This window comes from Antedon bifida, chromosome 7 (assembly GCF_963402885.1).
Source record: "Antedon bifida chromosome 7, ecAntBifi1.1, whole genome shotgun sequence".
Taxonomy (NCBI): domain Eukaryota; kingdom Metazoa; phylum Echinodermata; class Crinoidea; order Comatulida; family Antedonidae; genus Antedon; species Antedon bifida.
In genome coordinates, this window is record NC_136232.1 from 26,316,722 (window position 1) to 26,336,872 (window position 20,151).

A 20,151-nucleotide genomic window follows, 5' to 3' on the forward strand; every position below is an offset into this window, starting at 1 on the left:
ATAGACAGACAGTTGAATTGAATTCTGTGCTGTTCGTAATAGTAATTGATATCTTAAGTTGATGCTGAACTTGGACGGATTATCACCGATGGTGTCGATGTCATGGCAACTACTTTAAACAACAAAAATAATAATTACGGTATTAATTAATTAAAAGTAATTTGGAAAAATTACACGACGAATAATCCGAATTGTCGCTTGACAAATTCGATTGGTCAAATTACTTTTTTGAACCGTGTTCACACTGGCCGGTTAAAAGAAATCATGAAAAATTGACGTAGTGTAAAGAGCTCTGTCTACATTATCAAACTTTATGTGATGTGACCACATATGGACATGATGTCATATCACTACCCTCTACCATATTTGGGCACATCGCACATTTTTTTGTCAAACTAGACAGAGTGTAAGAATAGAAAGTCCACCAGAGTCTTCTCAGGCCACTGGACTCCTTGTGAACGTAGCTTAAACCAGTGCAGTACTTTCACACATGGAAACCTGAATATAAATAAATCATCGTGGAATATGCTATTATAGTCTTGTTACTGTGTTCACACGTTGTGTTGAATTGAAAAAAGAAGGGAAAAACACACTGATTATAAAGGTGTTCAAAGGAAATAAGCCATTACCCATGTGAACGTGAAATATGTAATTACACAGCTCCGTTGATATCAACATGATATTACATTTGTCGTCTTTTGTTTCCCAAAACATTATGGTTGTTGACGAATGAGAAAATGATATTGAAAACGAACCATCCATTGTATTTCATTACATGGGCCCACAATTAAACTAATCGCTTGATGTCAATGGGCTAGCGAAGGCAAGACGAGTTTTGATGCCTTGCAACACCTTAAAAGATGTGGTTAAACACCTCCCAATCCCTGGAGACTGTGCCACCAGCTTGCTTAAGATCGATTTGCAACGCCAGGCCTAGAGATAAGCTTCTATTACGAATCGTAAGTTGACAATAAACGTTATTTAATATCACTGTGATATGAAAATAACCACGAATTCACTGTCATCATAAAGTTGATGTAAAGTTAATTATACAATCGATGACGTCATGTATGTTGTTCGGGTCATTACAGAGCATTATGGGAAACTATTTGTCAGTACGTTGTAATCACATTAACAGTATGGATTATATGCTATCGTGATTTTTTTTAATGAAAAATAAAAATAATTAATTACTTTTAGGGTCGAACATTATTAATTATAACAACGGATGAAGGTTGAAAAGTCAACAGAAACATATATTATTAATTTATACGATACAGATGTACAGATACAATTTCAGCAAGTGCGCGTAAATGTGGATTCAATACGCGCGGTTTATCATTATCCAATTATTTTTCAAATTTGACGAATTTCAAATAGTGCGTAAAATGTCATGATTTTAGAACGAAGTTTTGACGATAGTAAATAAAGATTATCGTATTTCAGAGGAGGACGATCAGTATTGTATTTTCAATCAAGAAGAATACGAACACAATGACTGCGGATCTAAATGTGATTTTTTTTCCATATTATGAGCCTACTCATAAATGACTGTGACCCAATAGCTGCGTCATCGCGTCTTTGTGCGTTCGGACCCCACCGCCACATTCTAACTCACCAGTGTCGACACACCAAAGTAGTCTCTGGTTCTATGCTAATTGTTGTTTTACAATTGCTTTTTGATGATTATGATTTTCTGATCGTTTTGTATTTGCTTGCTGATCAAGTATATAAAATAGCGACCATAGCGCGTACTAGATTAGTTAGCCCGGCCGGCCGGCGATGGATCACAGACTAAATGCAGACTATCATTGATGGATGGCGCGAACATAGATCGATTCGGGGGCACTTGAGGATGAGTCGATCAGACGATGAATGGATGAAATGAAAGATTCACTAAGAGATTGATGGATTGTGTTAGTAATGGGTTGATCTGTTACCTGATTGATGCATGAATCTTTATGGAAGCGTATTATTAGATTGATTGATTGGCAAATGGATTGAAAGATATCGGAAAGATACATATTGCTAATTGATTGATAAGCATGTGCTTTGAGTTTTGAAAAAAAAATCCCGTTTGCGATTAAAATCCGCTAAAATCATTTCAGGGCAAAACAAACAGAGAGGAATATAAAATAATATAACTTATGCTCTCTTTATATAAAATGTGAATTGTTTTAGAAGTTATTGTTGTAAACAATGCATTCTTGTTATGTTATACCGGTATATGTATATGTTATATATGTTATGTTATATATAAATCCAAAGGCAAATTACTGAAAAAATGGCAATGCTATGGGTATCAGTGGCTGGATCTCAATGGAGATACACAAAAAATAGCGAAAGGCTAAATCAAAACGATAAAGAATAACCAGAAAAGTTAGCAGAGCTTTCGGGCAACGCTAGCCCTTCATCAGTTCAAGTGAAAGTACTTGGACAAAGTCCAGTGTTATGTTATATAGGCCTATGTATATGTTACTTGGCTTATGCTGTTCATTTTCTTGACCATCTTAATAAAATGCAAAAGAAATATATCGCCCTCTTCAGAAAACATACTGCAGATCTTCGTAAAGAATACATCTACATTTTTCAGAATCGGAAAATAACGGAAAGTAATTGTTGTATTATTGTTGCTTTAAAAAGGAAAACAGACTGGTTTGTGTTTAACACGGCTTTGGTTGTAAGCTAAACATTAGTTAACATTATATAACTATCGTAGAGCGCAATACAAAGACCGTTCGCGCAACGCAAGTAACTTGACCAATCACAAGCGTAGGTTATAAACTCTGGCTTGTGATTAGTCAATTATTTGCGTTGCGTGTATGAATTTGCGTCTTCAATTCTCAATGATCATTTGCGCTTCAACATAAAAAATATCGGTTTTTACGTATACTAATAATAATTTACACGCATGCTCATTTCATCGACGCGCATACGGACGTGTCAAAAACAAAATGGTAAAGTTTACTCGAGGCGCACTGCGATTGTGTAAGCTAATTACCTACAAGAAGTAACTACAAGTATTTCTAACGTAAGCGCGTAAAACACACACGGCTAGATATCAGTCAACTTGTAATAATCACATTGATTTTAACTAATAAGTCAGATAATAGACATAAAGTACAGCACCGCTTGTCGCTATAATCGCAAACTCACAAGGTCCGTAACCGATACCACCGTAGGCAAATATTTTACTTTACGTTAAATCCATTGATTTATCTCCGCCGTTTACTAATTTGTAGCCTAGTTAAAGACGGCGTATTTCCCCCAATAAACGATTCTAGCTTCCTGAACGCCATTATCCGACTAGCTTAACTGATGCTTGTTGATATCATTAGTGACACTGTAATACAAGAGATGGTTTGAATACAATTTAGCGCTAATCAGCTTGATAGCTGTATGCTTTTCTCTCTCGCAAACATTTAATTGTTGTTGGTTTTTGTGGCGTGTTGTATGACAAGGTTCTGTTTAGTCTTGTTTGTTTCTCTGGCTTCGTGAAGAGTTTAGGGATAGCCCATGGGTGGATTACTGATTACTATGAATTAGATTAGCGTCGACGACGACAATACGTTTTGTATTGTAAAGAAGACAGCTAAAATCTAATCCATACTTTTAAACATACTTTGCCAATAGCGTTTATCAGAAACTGAGATAGCTTTAACATTCTACATGTCCATATACATTTATAGTAATAACAATTCGCTTTTATTTGATAGCAAATATTGTGAGCATTAATGGTTTAATGTGGTTTTCTGACGTACGCAGTACTGTACACGTAATATTTTTTTAAAGTAAATCGAAAGTTTCAATTTGTTGGAATTCTTGAGATACAGTAAAAACAGAAACTTTTGAGACTGTTGAAAAATGTATAATCATCTATTATCCATTTTTATTTATTTGAAAGATTAAATACAAAATGAAAAACAAACAGTTAAACACAATATGGCCAGCAAAAGGACTCACAACCCACTTGTATAACGCAATGGCGAACTGTCGCCCACGTCATTGCGTTGCGTCAAAGTGGTCCTAAGAACAAGGCTTGATTCACACTGCAGTAAAACTAGATTCACACTGCGAAAAAGCTAGGAAACCTGGATTCACACTGCAGTGAAAGCAGATTCACACTGCAACAAAGTTACGATAACCTGGATTCACACTGCAGTGAAACCAGATTCACACTGCAACAAAGTTACGATAACCTGGATTCACACTGCAGTGAAGTTTATCACGTCACGAACGTGACGTAAGTGATCACGGGTTACTTATATAAAAGCCTATACCATAAGCCATAATAAATAAAGTTTCATGTATATAGGCCTAATTTAATTATATCAATTTCCCTGAAATGTTTAACAATGTGAACGCAAGTTGAAGATCGATAAAGTTCAAAGTAAATTAATTACGGTTTACAGCATGACGAAATTTCGATCCAGGTTTGTAAATTGTCACGTGACTAGAATGATATTATTGAAAAGTGCGTGATAATAGAAACGAGATATACATTGTTTAATGCATAATTTATATGTAAGTATCACCTAATATGTAGGCTTTTGTAACACTAATTAAAAGACAATCTTTATATATAGAATTTCTTAAAGTAAAACAAAAATCAGGCAGATTATTTGCATACAATTTTTTTTAAAGAGAGGCGTACCAGTTACCATAGAAACGACGAAGTCATCAAAGTAAAACATTTTTTTGGTGATTATTCGATTTTGTTTTTATCTATTTTGTCAAAAGCAATTCAGATGGGTACAGTTATGACGTATATTGTCGACATTTCACGTTTCGGTGAAAAGAAATCATCGACCGTCTTCTGATTAAGGAATAAAGTTCGATTGGGAAAGGAAAGGGATTGTGACGTAACGAATTATATTCGATCATTGTTTCCTTTCCCGTATGGCAGCAATATCTAAACAACAGAGCATGCGAAAACCAATATACTTAAACCCGCAATAATAAAGAAAAAAAAACAAACAAACATGGAAAACGAAAGATGACACAAAAAGGCAAAACGTCTATAAAGCGATTCTATGAAAATTGTATCTAACAGCTTTTGTTTCGACGTTAAGCGTAGCCTGTCTGTAGTCAGTGAACAAAGAGGCCCACGAATGAGGATTTGGCCCCGAGGCGGTATCAATAAGACAGCTCTACTCTGCGACGTTAAACGTGATATTTTACATAGGAAAAGATACACTGAACTAGAATACAGTTAGTACCGAAGGGGTTTAGAGAAAAATGATATATGGTACAAAAAATGAATACATTATATCTATTACAAACCGACGAATGGGTAACGTTTCAAAGTATCTCTATATTATTCTTTTGATGGAATTTGATCCGCTTTTGTTATAGAAAATCAAACGAATTGTTAAATGAATTGATTTAAATACCAAATCAAATGTCTATACTATTATAAATAATGTATTTTTATTGATTAATATTTAGCATTTCACACTTTATGTCCTGTATAAGTTGATATAATGTGGTAAAATGATAAATAGGCGTAATTTTATTAAATATAATTGTATCATAATAGTAACATTATCATACTGTATATTATAATACTGTACAAATTAATTTGATCAAATATAAGTGTTATATTCGGTCGTATATAAATTAAAATGAATTTTCTGTTTAATGCATTGAACACGGCAGGTTGGGTAGTATTACAAATGTTCTATTAATAACTCATACAAATGACATGACCCATTGCATTGCATCTTAAGAGGTCAATGAGGACTAACGAATATCTGCAGCAGTGGAATACATGTGTGATTACGTAATGATGGGTACTTTTGGGGTTTGGGGAGTAAGGATCTACTACGTCATCACCAACCACTCCTATTCCTTTATATGCTTTTAACCGAGCATACTTACTTTCTGTAGTGATGCGCCGTCGCGGTAAGAGCGTCACGGAGTTCGATTTGCGGCGATAGGACCTGGTCCTGGACTAACAACTTATTGCGGCGGTGAACTTCATGGAATAATCCAAATGAGAACGAACGTCCCCAATTTCCTCTATTTACACAACATAACATGTTCTTAGGTCCTCTCAAACCGAAAGCGCCTATATTATACCTTATACCTCCTTAATACTTAAAATAGTTTCACCCTTCTGTGTACTTTTATGTAGCGTCGCGACTTTTTGTTATGATGCATTCCCTTGCCTGAAGATATACACAGTAGGTGATGTAAGTTACTGTACAGAATATATGAATAATAAACAAGTTAAAGAATTACGAATGGTTAAATACAAGACACACGTATCACCCTTGCATTTTATCATATTACCACGACCTTGGTTCTTTTCCTGAAAAAAGCGATATACTTCCATCTCCGCGATCTGAACGCTGCAGGCCTAACTTTTGATATAAAGTAGATTTTTAATTGATTGAATACCGTTCATTAATTCAACAAAATGAATTAATAAAATTGATAGTATTAGCAATTTACGATAGCAAATTCATTTTTAGCGGGGAACAATGAATACAATTTGATTTGCGTTCGTATACAAATATTAAATGAATGATCAATTATAAGCTAAATTCATTAAGATATTTCTTGTTGCGGTCTTGTATTGTAGAATTAGACCTAAACATTGCAGTGGATTTAGTAATACAAAGCAGAATACACTATAGTTCAATTCAGTTTATTACGTCGGTGGCGTAATCCGGTTCAAAGGTCATCGATATTGCATTCTTTTCCAAAAATGTCTTTTATTCTGGAAAATCTCTCCACGTAATATTAAGTTATAGGGAAAAAAGGAAATATTTATTGTAATTTTGTAAGTTTCAATATTTGTTAATATAGGCAATACTTACGTTACTGGGTAATGTTTTGGGATTAAAATATTGTTTAAAAGCATTTTGTTCGTTTTTTGTTTAAACAAACAAAGATGCTTTGATAATTAATAATAATATTTTTGCTGCCATGAGGTAATAATAATTGTGAAATCAACAACAGGTGCCTGCTTTGCTTGATCGCAAATTACGGTAACGTATTTTTATTAGGCCACCATGACACAAAGATGTCAAACACGCGGTGCTTTCCCAGCCAAACCACAACGCATCGCCTTCATTCATAATCTATTTTGGTGGTCATAAAATAATTGATTATTTTTGTTGCGATACGTTTGCTATTCACTAAAAACGAATTGCAAATATTAACACTAATTTTATTAAAATAATTAAATAAAAAAGAAAGTTAAATCAAATAGGTGTATGCGGATTGTGTACAGTTTAAATACACGTTGCTAATTAACATAACTGACGAATATCGAATGTGATTGGTTATTTTGTGTAGCGCGTATAACGATACATGTACGCACGCGTCTACTTTTGAGGGACAGTATGCACTGAAAACAGAAGAAGAACTTTAGTTATCTAATATCAAAAGTTCATTTAAAAAATCTTATCCATTGTCATAGGGATTGATAATGACGTTTTAACTACCCAAATTCCATTTAACGGCATCGTATTTTTAAAAATATATAATTAATATTCTACACACACCGTTCAGTACTCCAGAAACGGATTATACAGTGACCGAGCTATTGATGTTATACGCATGCGTGACAAGCTGTTTTGTGGAGCTTAATTATTCTGGCCACAGTTCATTTTAAAATTACTGATTTTAATACAATTGTATCTATGTGGATGATCTTCATTAATAAGGTAATGAATCATGTATTTTAAATTATTAGGCCTACTACATATTTTATGGACTAAGCTGCTATACACACCCACCACGAATATCAGGCGCGCACGTCCGATCGTCAACAATTATAGCCACCCGAAGGCTTAAAATTCAAGATGCCCACATTTATAGTCAGTGACAATACGAACACGATCATAACCTGGTGTGCTCAAAATGACTTTTTGACTCGATAGCTGCGTCGAGAGATCACTATATCACGCGTTCGTTTTTGAAAAAAATCTCTTTACTTTGGTATAGTAGCATTTTAAAAGATAAATTATGATGAAGCTATCATTTAGATAACATTTTTCTTAACTTGATGTAGCTGCAGTCAGATTTTATATATATTTAACTTTTTCTTAATTTCTTTCTGGGTTACATTGTCAAACGCCATCACATCCGAGGTGATGACAGATGACAATTCTTCCAAAACCCTCTGGAATTTAAAATTAAACCAGACAACTAATTTTATATTTAGAAAGAAATTCTTCACTTTTAGAAACCAAATTTAAATTCTAGTTTAAGACTTCTTGTCTATAGCATCAGCCATTGCCATGTTACGTTGCATGTTACTGTAAGAGTCAAATAATTATATATTTTAGAAAGAAATACTTTACATTTAAAAAAATCAAATCAAAGTTATAATTTTAAGCCATTTTTAGCAACAACTAGACTATCTCTTTGAGTCTATGTTGTGTTTATTTTGAAACTTAATGAAATGAAATAAAATGAATGTAAACTTAGATTATGTGATCAATATGATGTATTAACTGAGATAACGTGTGCTCTCTGATATGCGCTGTAGTACTAAATACGTGAATTCGGATATTTATATGCCTATCACAAGATAACATAATAATGTTAAGAACATAAACTGGATTGAAATTGTCACCAGGTTACGTTATCCGCGCAAACGCAACATAAAAGGGTACGTTAAGACGTGCGCAGTTCGTAATCCATGCAAACGCAACATAAAAGCGTACATTGAGACGTGCGTAGTTACGTAATCCACGCAAGCGCAAAATAAACGCGTACGTTGAGACGCGCGTAGGAGAGGTGACCTGAACGTCATGTGAAAAGTGCTGAAATTGGTCTATTATTAACCATATGTAAAAATAACAGTTGTTTATTATCCCATGATTAGACTATAAAATCTCAATACTTTTCTCCCGACCGGAAGGGGTATATGGAAGATATAGTCACACATACATGGACACGAAGACTTTCATTTAAAAATAAAAGCAGTAAAATTATGTTGTAATAGTATAGCAATATAGATTTAAAATCGTAAAATAAAACCATATGTTGGACTAATCGAAGCGATTTAAGCCTTAAAATAACGTTACCATAGAAACTACAGCACGTGCTTAAAATACTAATGTGTAAAGGCCTACGTTATTTTGTGCTGTAGAAAATTAACTCGCATTCAACGAAGCTAAAACTACCTTTGCTAATACTAACAAATACTTCTATCGATTAATATTATTATTTATTATGACATTATAATGCCATAAATAAGCACAACAGTTAGGCGCGCGCGTACAGAAGTATTATCAATGTTTGAACACGCGCGTCAAATATTGTTATGATTTCATACTACGGAAAAACTGAAACAAAAGATTAAACTATATCATATTTATTGATCATAAGAATACAATAATAACAATAACTATAATTATGACTAGGCCCTAGTGACGTCAACCGGTATTTTATTTTGATGCAACGCGCGTAGTAGCACTTTGCAGGCATTTCATTTTCCAACATTTTTAGACACAATTGTTCAACTTAATGATACCTAATTATATCATTTACTATTCTTAGAAAGCGAACCTTCAAGAAGATAGGCCTAAAATAAAACCGGATAGATGAAATGACGGATGAAGATATATAAAGAGATTGATATACATAAATAAATTGATGGATAGATACATAAATTGATGGATAACCTGAAAGATGTAAATACACACATCACGATGTAAACTTGTCCTAAAGGCAGGTCATTGACTGACTGTGTAACATGCCGCGACGGGCCTTCAACCAGCGCGTACTTTCTATCAAACACACGACGCGCACTTTCTATCAAATACACGACGCGCTTACAAATAGATACGCTGTAACATGCGCGTTAGAATGTTGATAATACTATTGCGGTATTTGTACGCGTGCGTTAATATTCGGATAATATAGTACATGGGCGTTATATCATGTTACGCATAAAACGCGCATACATTAGATATACAAAGGAAATGATTTTGAAGGTTTATTAAAATTATAGATGCCTTTATATTTAAAGTATGCACACAGATAAAACAAAAAGTACAGAAACAATTAAAAAGCTTGATTGTTGATGACTACATGAGGAGTCATACTTTAAGATGCCAAGTAATGCTTCCACAAATCTATTTTATTTAGACCGCAAAGACTATAATGTCATTGAAGCCTCTGGCAACCTTTTTTACCCGTCGAATCAACGATAAACAGCGATAAAGAAATGCTTTTAAGCTCATGATGTAAAGGAACTTGAAGTTTTAAAAACCTCTGTTTTTTGTTCATATTGAATGTGATTTTAAAATGTTCAGGAATCAATATCTATCCTAAAGGTGCGTTTACACTGTGCATGCTATACGCAGTATATTAAAATACAATCTGCTAATTTGGACGACAAAATAGCCCGTGTGTGCAGCCTACATGTTGTATATTTCTTCTGGTTAATGGGATTTTTTATTATTTTTATATACTCACTCTCACTCCCGAGGATAATGCATTATTTAACGTTCTCTCTCAAGTTAAAAGACAGAATATAGGACTATGATGCTCAATGTCGCCATTATCCCAAAAGCATCGCCTTCCTGGACCACCTTTGCTTGCCCTGTGTGCAATATAAAAGCAATTGTAGAGTAAACGAGATTAACTTAGACGTAATTAACACTGGTTGAGAACATATCGTTAGCATGAGCACCGTGTGGATTTCAATGTGACACCTATTTGCGCACATTATAGCATCAACAGCATCGATCAGATTTGTTCAAACATGCGTAGAATTGCATCACGCTCACACGTCACAGCGCTACGGGTAAAACGTTGCTGCTGCCACAATCGGTTGTCATACATCTTGTCTGTTTCAATTCATATTTCATTCTAATATAAAAAGCATCGCGATTATTACAGTATTCAACATTCAGAATGCGATTGGTTGTTTGTGTAGCGTGTCATAGTAAAATGTAGGGTACGTGTGAGTCACATGTAAATGGTTCCGCGTGCGCGTACAAATGTTGTACGCTACTATCAGAAATATCGCGCGTGTCAATTTATTTGGAACGTCATCATTGGCGTATTACGTACCACTTCTGATCTTATGTGACCATACAGCGTAGATTTTAGGAATTAAGCCATTCTTCCCGCTGTATGTTGAGCCTCGTGTGTGACGACACCCTTTTGCGCCCCATTTCATAGAGCAGACGACTTGTCATACGTGACACACCGTACGTGCAGCAGGCTTAGACACAGATGCACGTATACAACACATGTATGCACATGTGTATTCTGTTTTACCGGGTGGTGGTTGATATTAAACGATTTGTGATTAATGTAATATTAAGGGAGAATTTACAGAGACACAAACAAATATATGGATGCCATTCAAATAACTTGCGCTCATTATGCAAATTAATGCAGTACCCTTGGTAACAATTACGCGCTGGCCATGACTAATATTTTGTTGTAAATCATTTAGCTATTTTGATTCTCACACAATAAGCGGTGGTACATTGTTATACTATATTCGCTTATTCTGATTTATCATACAGCAGATACTGATGATACAATATTACAAACAACAAGATGACGTATATTTCATTATAAAGAATCGGTTGAACGAGTTGCTACATTAGTATAAAAGTTAGCGAATATTCGATGACGCCATGCTGTTAAAAAACTATTGACCAATAAGAAAACCATTGATCGATAATTTATAAGTATACACAAGTTTATGTGGCTACTGGATTATGTAGGGATGATTTTATTTTAGGCTGTCATAGACCTATATGATTGCGATGATGGGATGGGTTGCATGCTGAGATGATAGGGCCTATCTACAGAAAAACAACCGTGAATAAGTAACTAACCCTCTGTAGAATATTTATCAATCAATTTTAAACTTTAAACTAAAATGTATATAGATAGATGGACCTACCGTCTTTTTAAAATTAAAAGTTAGTCGTTGTTTTCAGTGCCTTTTTAATGATTTGGTTTAGACGTACGCGCACACTTCAAACGTCACACGCGGGACGCACGACGTTGTACAGACGACATGTGCATGTTGGACACGACGAAAAAGACATGTTTTTGTTTGCATTTTCAGACATTCCACCTAACTATCGCAATATAATGTATGATAATTACGTAAGTTTTATACATTTGGTGTTTTAGTTTAAGTTTGTTAAAATAACTTTGTCTTGCTGCTCAAGCAAATGACGTTTAGCTGGCCTAACTAAGCCTAGCACTACCCTGCCCTCCTCCTCTGCTCCGCGTGCTGCTGGTGCTGTGTGTGAGCATAGCCTGTCTCGACGACTTGTCGGACCTTCTTTGCTTGGCTTACCTGCTTGCTTACTATCTTGTGGTGGTGACGTAGCCTGGACTAGGCCTGCAGACCTAGTAGTAAAAGTATGCTGTGGTAGGTCAAGACTTTGACCGTAGGGCCTAGTCCTAGCTCGTATACATTTTATAATAAGTAAGCCAATAATAAAATCCTTCAATGAATAACATTTTGCCTAACTAGCCTAACTAGCTAGGCCCCAGCTACATTCCATACTCTCCTACACTCACTAGCCTATCTGTTAGGACCAGGGAGGGACGGGTAACTGCTCTGCTGCTATGTGGAAGGACCTAGGCCTAGTCCTAGGCCCTACTATCTTTTAATAATAATAAATAAATGATTTATTTTAATGTGAATTCCTATAATTGCTCCTTTACAGAGTGTATGGCCGGTATTCATGAATACGGGCCTATGAGTTTATCATTGGATTTAGGATCAATTTTATGCGACTTTTATTGTTTTGGAAATAAATAAGTGTGATACTGAAGCGTCTGGAACTGTATTATGTAAGTATTTTTTTTTATCATGCCTCGTTAGATTTTCCACACTATTAATAATATGTAATTTAAATCTAACTATCTCCATATACCCTTAAAAATCGTCATCTTTCAATAATAAATTGAATTGAGATGAATTTGATTTTAAACACCAATTGTGTTTTGATCAAGTTTATGACTTGTGCGCTGAAAGAAAACACGTGACCAACACACGTGCAACTATACGCGGAACAAATAGCCTTCCCTTGCCGTTAAATTTAACACTTGCTTGTTCTAGGCAATAATATAATTTCACACGAAAAGATAATTAATTTTTCATTGTCAATTATTGAAGTGTACTGAGCTAGGGCGTTTCGTACAGCCATCGCTAGTAAAACGATTTTCTCGCGTTCAAGATTACTGCAATACATATTATTTTTAATAAAATAGGATAAAGGAGGAGGCCCAGAGTAATTTAATGATTACTGAAAATAGGCCACTGTAACACAAAACAAAGAGAGATTATTGTTCATGGACAAACAAGTACATATCACTGACATTTAACCCGGTTTTAGTAAGTAATCGCAGCTATGAGTTAAATTTTGCTGTTTTTAGTTTAATTATTAAATTTAAGATATTAATTTTAAAAATGTATTATCACTGTATTTTCATTCATATGATAAACATCAAAAATCCCATATAGAATTATTGCTGTCAATCATAGGATACCGTCACGTGACATGACGTGTTATATAAAAGAAAAAGTGGAAATCGTCAAACCACGATAACACCTGGAAAATCTGACGTCATTATTTGTATTTTATAAAAATATAATTTTCGCATGCTCTTAAAATCGAAAACGAATGCAAGACTGATCACGTTGTTTTTGTTTATTGTTTACCTCAGTCTTATTGTTTTGTTGTCTATAAGAAAAGATAGTGTCATGGTTGGCCTACATTCCATAGAGACCTTGAAAAATAGATACGCATTTCGGCCTTCGAAAGTACACAATACAAAGAAATGTAATTTACTTTATTTTTGGACACATCATCTGGAAGAAGAAAGGTCTGTACTGTCGTATCTTTCATACGATTTCTTAGGAAGTCCGAAATCGTTTTGTTTCTGTTTTATCTATGTCACGTGTCAGTCATATTGACCTTCGAGTGACCATATTTAATTTTGGTAGGATCTGATATTCTAAAATTAATATAATAATTGATGTGTTATTTAGTTTATTGTCTAGAGTTGTTGTAGTCGTGTGACTTTATCGTTATTACTGGTTTGCTATTGATTAGATGGACAACTAAGAGATTGTTTCTATGGTAACAGCTGGACATGTGTGTGGCGATCTAAAATTTAACGATCAATTGAGAGTTTCTTTTTACTCTAGCGTAAATTGATACAAAAACAATTGAGCTTGCTTCTCCCACTACGATTCAACGTAAGCGATCGCGGATGCGCAACGCGAGTAATATTGAACCAATCACAAGCGAAAGTTTATGATCCTTCTCCAGTGATTGGTTAACAATTAAGCCTACTTGCGTTGCGCGTACGTCATTGTGTTACGTTGCGCAGAGACCATCGTGTACACACAGGATGCGATCGCGTACAGGATCACCAGAACTGACTGGGAAACAGTCACTGTAGAATGTTCAGATTGACGACTTATCTATGGAAAATGGAAAACAGCCTTTCTTTTACAGAGTTACGTCTAAGTTTCGGAAAAGTATTCTGCGTACCATCTGCGTTTTGTTAATTTAGTTAGTCTATTATAATTATCTCTTACGTATTATTACCATTGTTTTCAATTTTCAAAGTAAAAGTCGTAAAACTGACCATAAAGAACACGTTGTCGTGTGAAGCCATCCATTCTTGTGGTCAAGACGGCTGGCAATACAGACTAACGGACAGATACTGCACAAATACTAATACGGTGATTAAAATCGATGAGTGCCTCATACATCGACAACCTTGTCGTATGACACATCCACACCCCAACCAGTTCGCCGCGGTGGATTCAATTGTTTTATCATAATTTAAGCAATTTTCACACAGTCACCCTCTATTTTATTATTTTAGGACTTTAAATTGGTATACATTATTATCTGGTCAACTTACAATGTGTGATTGTGTATATTTAAGAGGTGTAGTATGTCATTATCATACATTTTATAGCAATGCTATATAAACGTGCAGGATTGTAATAATTTCGTAGCAGGAGGTGATATGATGTTTTTCGTCATGAAATTAGCCGAGTCTTGTAATTTTCACGATTCATTAAGATTACTTATATTTATTACAAAATACTGTATTAATTCATACAAGTTGAAATATTAAATCATGAGATAAGGCAATATATCTATGGATATTGTATACACCCTCTTTTAATCTTCATTTTTAAAAGTATCGTTTAAAAAAAATCAAGGTCATAAATCCTACCCTCTTAGTTGTCATAAAAAGTGGAGAAATAAAAACATAGCAGCGAGTGGATTACATTACACACGTAACATAGTTATAATTGTATACGACGAACTGCATGAATCGTGGTGTGAAATTTCATTTGTGAGCGATCGAGTACATAATGAATTGGAAAAATACTTATCTGATGCTGAGAGATGTAATTGTTTCATACATAAACCCAATGATTTTTGACATTATTTTACGAAGCGTACGAAAACGAGCGTTGCATCGCATTCGTGGTATATTCGACTTCAAACTCCCGTATCGAATGACTATATCATTTGTATCTAGTGATATTTTAAACCTGTATAACTGACGATTCTAAGTCTTTTCTACATGAGTACACATTCAATCACTAAGATATAATGTTTATTTCAAGTGTCTTAATGGCGAATGTCGCCTCATTAACCGGGTCACGTGGTACACTTTGTACCTTTAAGTCATTTTGTTACTAGTCATATTTTAAATGGTTTTTGAAAAATATATGTTTATAACTGAACAAATATTTTAATTGAAACATGTCTGACTTTTAAATATCACAAGTTTTTAAAGTTCAAATTGATACCTACATTTTGTATTTGACCACCGTACGAGTTTTTTGTTTGTTACAAAAAACTCGACACTAATTGACGATATTGTATTTATCATGTTTTACACACAAAAAATGTGTGTTAACAATTTTTCGTAATTTAATACCTATAAATCATTCCACAAAGGACAATGTACGCAGCGCGTATTTTAAGTGACAATATACGTAGCGCGTATTTTAAGTGACAATATACGTAGCGCGTATTTTAAGTGACAATATACGCAGCGCGTATTTTAAGTGACATATTTTATACGCAATGCGTATTTTAAGTGACAATATTCGTAGCGCGTATTTTAGGTGACCATATTATATGCAGTTCGTATTTTGTAAGTGAGAATGTACGCAGCGCGTATTTTAAGTGACAATTTACGCAGAGCATGTTATACGTGAGAAATGCACGCAGCGCATGTTATACGTGAGAAATGCACGCAGGCACTCGCGTATGTTTTACTGTGTTACGCGTTAACTTCCGAGTGTCTACATCAATGTAGTGCTAATTATGTGCGTTGTGCGTACGTGCCCTTGTATCCTAGTATTGTAGAGTGTGAACCAAGCAATACAAAGAAATCATTTACAGTGATGCTATTTTATAATCAGACATTTTAATTTGTTTATGTCCATATACAAACGAAAGTAAATTAGTGATCTAAATAACGTCACGCTCTTATTCAGACGGGTGTCATTAGGGGGCATGCAGTAGTTTTAAGGTGTGTAAAAAAATCCCATCTTGTTACAATTTTGTGAAACTTGGGAGCATTGTTTGTACTACACTTGACTAGATACTCTTGCAGTTCACTTGCAAAAGATCTGCACTGATGCATTTGTACTATTAGTGCGTGGCTGCTGTACAAATGAAGGTGTATTTTGAATCTACTGGGGGATAATATTACTATTTGTATCGAATTTTCTAATTATACAAGACAATTATTTTATATCAATGATATCAAATCAACTTACGAATCTTCTTCCATTCGAAAGAACATTACACATTTTTTTTCCATCCGACACAAGTTTTTATTTTAGTTGTTTCTTTGTAGGTTTCGCAAACCACTTCATATTTGTAGGCTTCACAAACCAAGTGATTTCTTTTTATTACAGTTTTTGTACTGGGAGTTGACTGTAGCTTCCCAAAGTACATGGTTCAATCCTTACCTGTGCCAGGGTTGTGTCACTCCCGAAGCCTAAAATGAAACTAGTTTTTAAGTATTTATTTGTTCATCCTACAATTGGTGAGTTACTCGCTGGATGCGTAACAAATGAAAAACAAAATTGTAATTTGTATTTGTATTTATTTAATCACATTCTTGTTTACAACAAGACCAGCCAATTCTGGCTTATGAGTGAACAAATATATAATATAGCAATTAAAGTAAACACAGATAAAAACAAAATAAATAAGCTTTAACAATCTTACAACACCAAATAAATAGCGACCAAACAAGCAAACGACTTTTTTTCCAAATCTGATTAATGAATATAGAGTATATAACTAGATATGATATTTTCAAGTTTACGTACATAAATGATATATCATTTTCAATAGTGTTGAGGTATCCCATCATTGCGTAGGAACGGTTCATTAGTGCTGGACTACTTTATATATAGACGATGGTCTGTTTGCTGTTAGTCCTCCGGCCGCTATCAATCATGCATGAAACACTAGAAGTCTACCTGCATTAACATTATATTTGGGACCCTGTATAATACCCAGTTCGAAGAGCCAATAGCAACAACTGTCTCGTATTCAAATGTATTCTGGATTGATACATTTTCGATATAATGTTACATGTTGTCAAATAAGACTAAAAACAACATATTGAAAGGGTTAATTGAATGGTTCCAGTTAAGATTGGCTAAACTTACATACAAGTTCTTTCCAATTATACTGTATACTGAGTTTGTCATCGAAGATGGAAAGCAATAATCATCAGTTAGTTTTCCATATTTTTCTTTTAGCCGCCCATATACCTTTTATTTCATTCTACCATTTTAGTTATTCACAGTATCATCCTAATAATAATAATGTCTAGGGTAACTATTGTATAGATATTTTGTACTTTTTTATCTTCACGTTGTTTTAAATGTTGTAATTTTGTATTTTATTGTTGGATGATTATGTTTTGCTTTGGAGACCCACTTGATAGTTTGATTTAGTTCGCTTTTGGGAACCCTGTCTCTCTCTATTGTTTGTTATTTTTTGTTATAATTATGTGAGACGAAATAAATGAAATGAAATGAAAAAAAAAATCCTGACACTGCATTTGTGTATAGTGTTAGCAGGGAAGTAGGCCAATTTGTAACTCACTGGTGTTAGTGTAGGCCCCTATAATAGCTATTATGAATGAATGCATTCCATGATATCACGGTGTGTTGGTATAACATTTTTACATAAAGTAAAGTTTATGACGTTTTGTAAAAAGTACATTACTATAGGAATCTTAATGTTGAATTTACCTAATCTTTCTTCTTTTCTAAAGCGCCAATTTCGTTTTTCTGGTACACCAACCAAAGCCATAATGACTCTCTGCATGCGCCACCTATCGGTCAGGTTTTATTCAAACTTTTTTGCGGCTATTAAATATGAGCTCGTCGTGCAAAATGACACTCGATTTCACAAGATTTGTGAAAGCATTTCCGAGCTTATACGCATTTACGCATCTAAACACCTCCTTCGCCCTCACCCCCACTCCCCCCCCCCCCCCACAATAATTCGACACCGTATTACATGCATTTCTTGGTAATAGTAAATCACTGTGTAGGCTACTACAGGTAACTGTTGAAGCGAAGCGTACGGAAAATGTCGTGATCATTTACTCTGTTATAATTCGCTAAACCTGAAACACTTAACATAGGTCAAAAATAAAAGCGTTAACCCATATTACGTTTTAAACCTAAAGACTAAACTGAAAACGGAAAGAATGTTATATATCGTCGCTGAATCACGAAGACTGGTCGACTTGAAAACTATCAATTTGATAGATACAAGTTCGTGATGTTCACAAGCAGCGCTGATATCTTATATTCCATTACAACCGTGTTAACGGAATACAGGTCAGATTTGGCAAGTCAGTTTGTGTAAATCGAAAACTTATACAAATCATGAACATTGTTTAAGTTATAGACACAACGCAAGCGAGTTGACCAATGACAAGCGACAGTTCGAACAATCTATGGCTTGTGATTGGTCAAATTTGAGTATAACTGTAAGAATTATTAATTATGGTACCGTATACGAACGATAAGACTATAATGATGATTCATGGGAAATTATAGGGCCACACACCCAAAATGCGCTAAAAGTCACAAACGAATACGATAATGAATTTAGCATATTCATACGAATGTAATTTGTCCAACCACTGATTTGTATACTAATTTATACTTTGTAGGCCTAGGTAGAATCGAACCCACGAGTAGAAAAGGTTTTAACAGGAATTGCACCCACGATTGCAATATCATATTTTTAGAGACGCGCACGCGTTAACTTGATTCTCGGAAGCAACATGATCACAACATAAATAATTTACTTTGAAATATACTGTACCGATAACACTTTACACTAACGACTTACTTCCTTTTGTGTTCATTCATTCATTTTTATTGTCTAAATCCAATGAGAAATTTGTCACATTCTCTTTTTGTCACCTGTCAGTGACGAGCGTTCACAAGGTCTTTGGAATACTGCGACTATTGTGACAAACTTAAGACAATAGGACGACTTACGGTGTTGTATCAAAGCAACACATGTCGACGACGACTTAAAGAAACAACAACGCAGTGTTATCTAATGAAGAGACAATAAACGAAACAAACAAAAGTTGATACAATGTAACAAAAAAAATCAACAAAATGTGGAAGGTATCCTTCACGAAGATATCTAATTGTAAGTCCTGATTCTACATGTATAAAACAGACTAACTTTCCGTTGTCTATTTATGTAATTGTATACCACCTATGTTATATCAGATTGAGTTATAACAAGTGATGAATTATTGATCCAAAAACAATGACGTCACCATGACGTACACTCCCTAATAAGCCTAACATGCTAGGGAAAAACCAATTCGTATGGAATTCAAGCAACACCCCCCCCCCCCCCCACAAAAAAACAAAGTCAATAAGATTTTTTTTGTTTGCATGGCAAAATAACTTTTTTTTTAAGGCCTAAAGTTTGCGGTAAAGCACGTATAGTGTTTCTTAACTTTCGATCAATACTTCGATCTTTTTTAAAAACCTATCACTCAAGTTAAACTGTGGAAATTCCATATATAAAGCATTATCTCCATATCATGGGTTTGAAAAAATCGACCGAGTTAACTCGTTAAAAAAAATGC

At 34.5% G+C, this 20,151-nt stretch overlaps 1 long non-coding RNA gene across 1 annotated transcript; it reads left to right on the plus strand.

The window, feature by feature from the left end:
• Positions 1–11,989: 11,989 nt before the first annotated feature.
• On the plus strand, positions 11,990–15,117 carry LOC144847469 (uncharacterized). The gene is made up of 3 exons (XR_013613748.1): positions 11,990–12,099; positions 12,672–12,798; positions 14,586–15,117. It is a non-coding gene; the product is annotated as an uncharacterized LOC144847469 (long non-coding RNA).
• Positions 15,118–20,151: the final 5,034 nt, after the last annotated feature.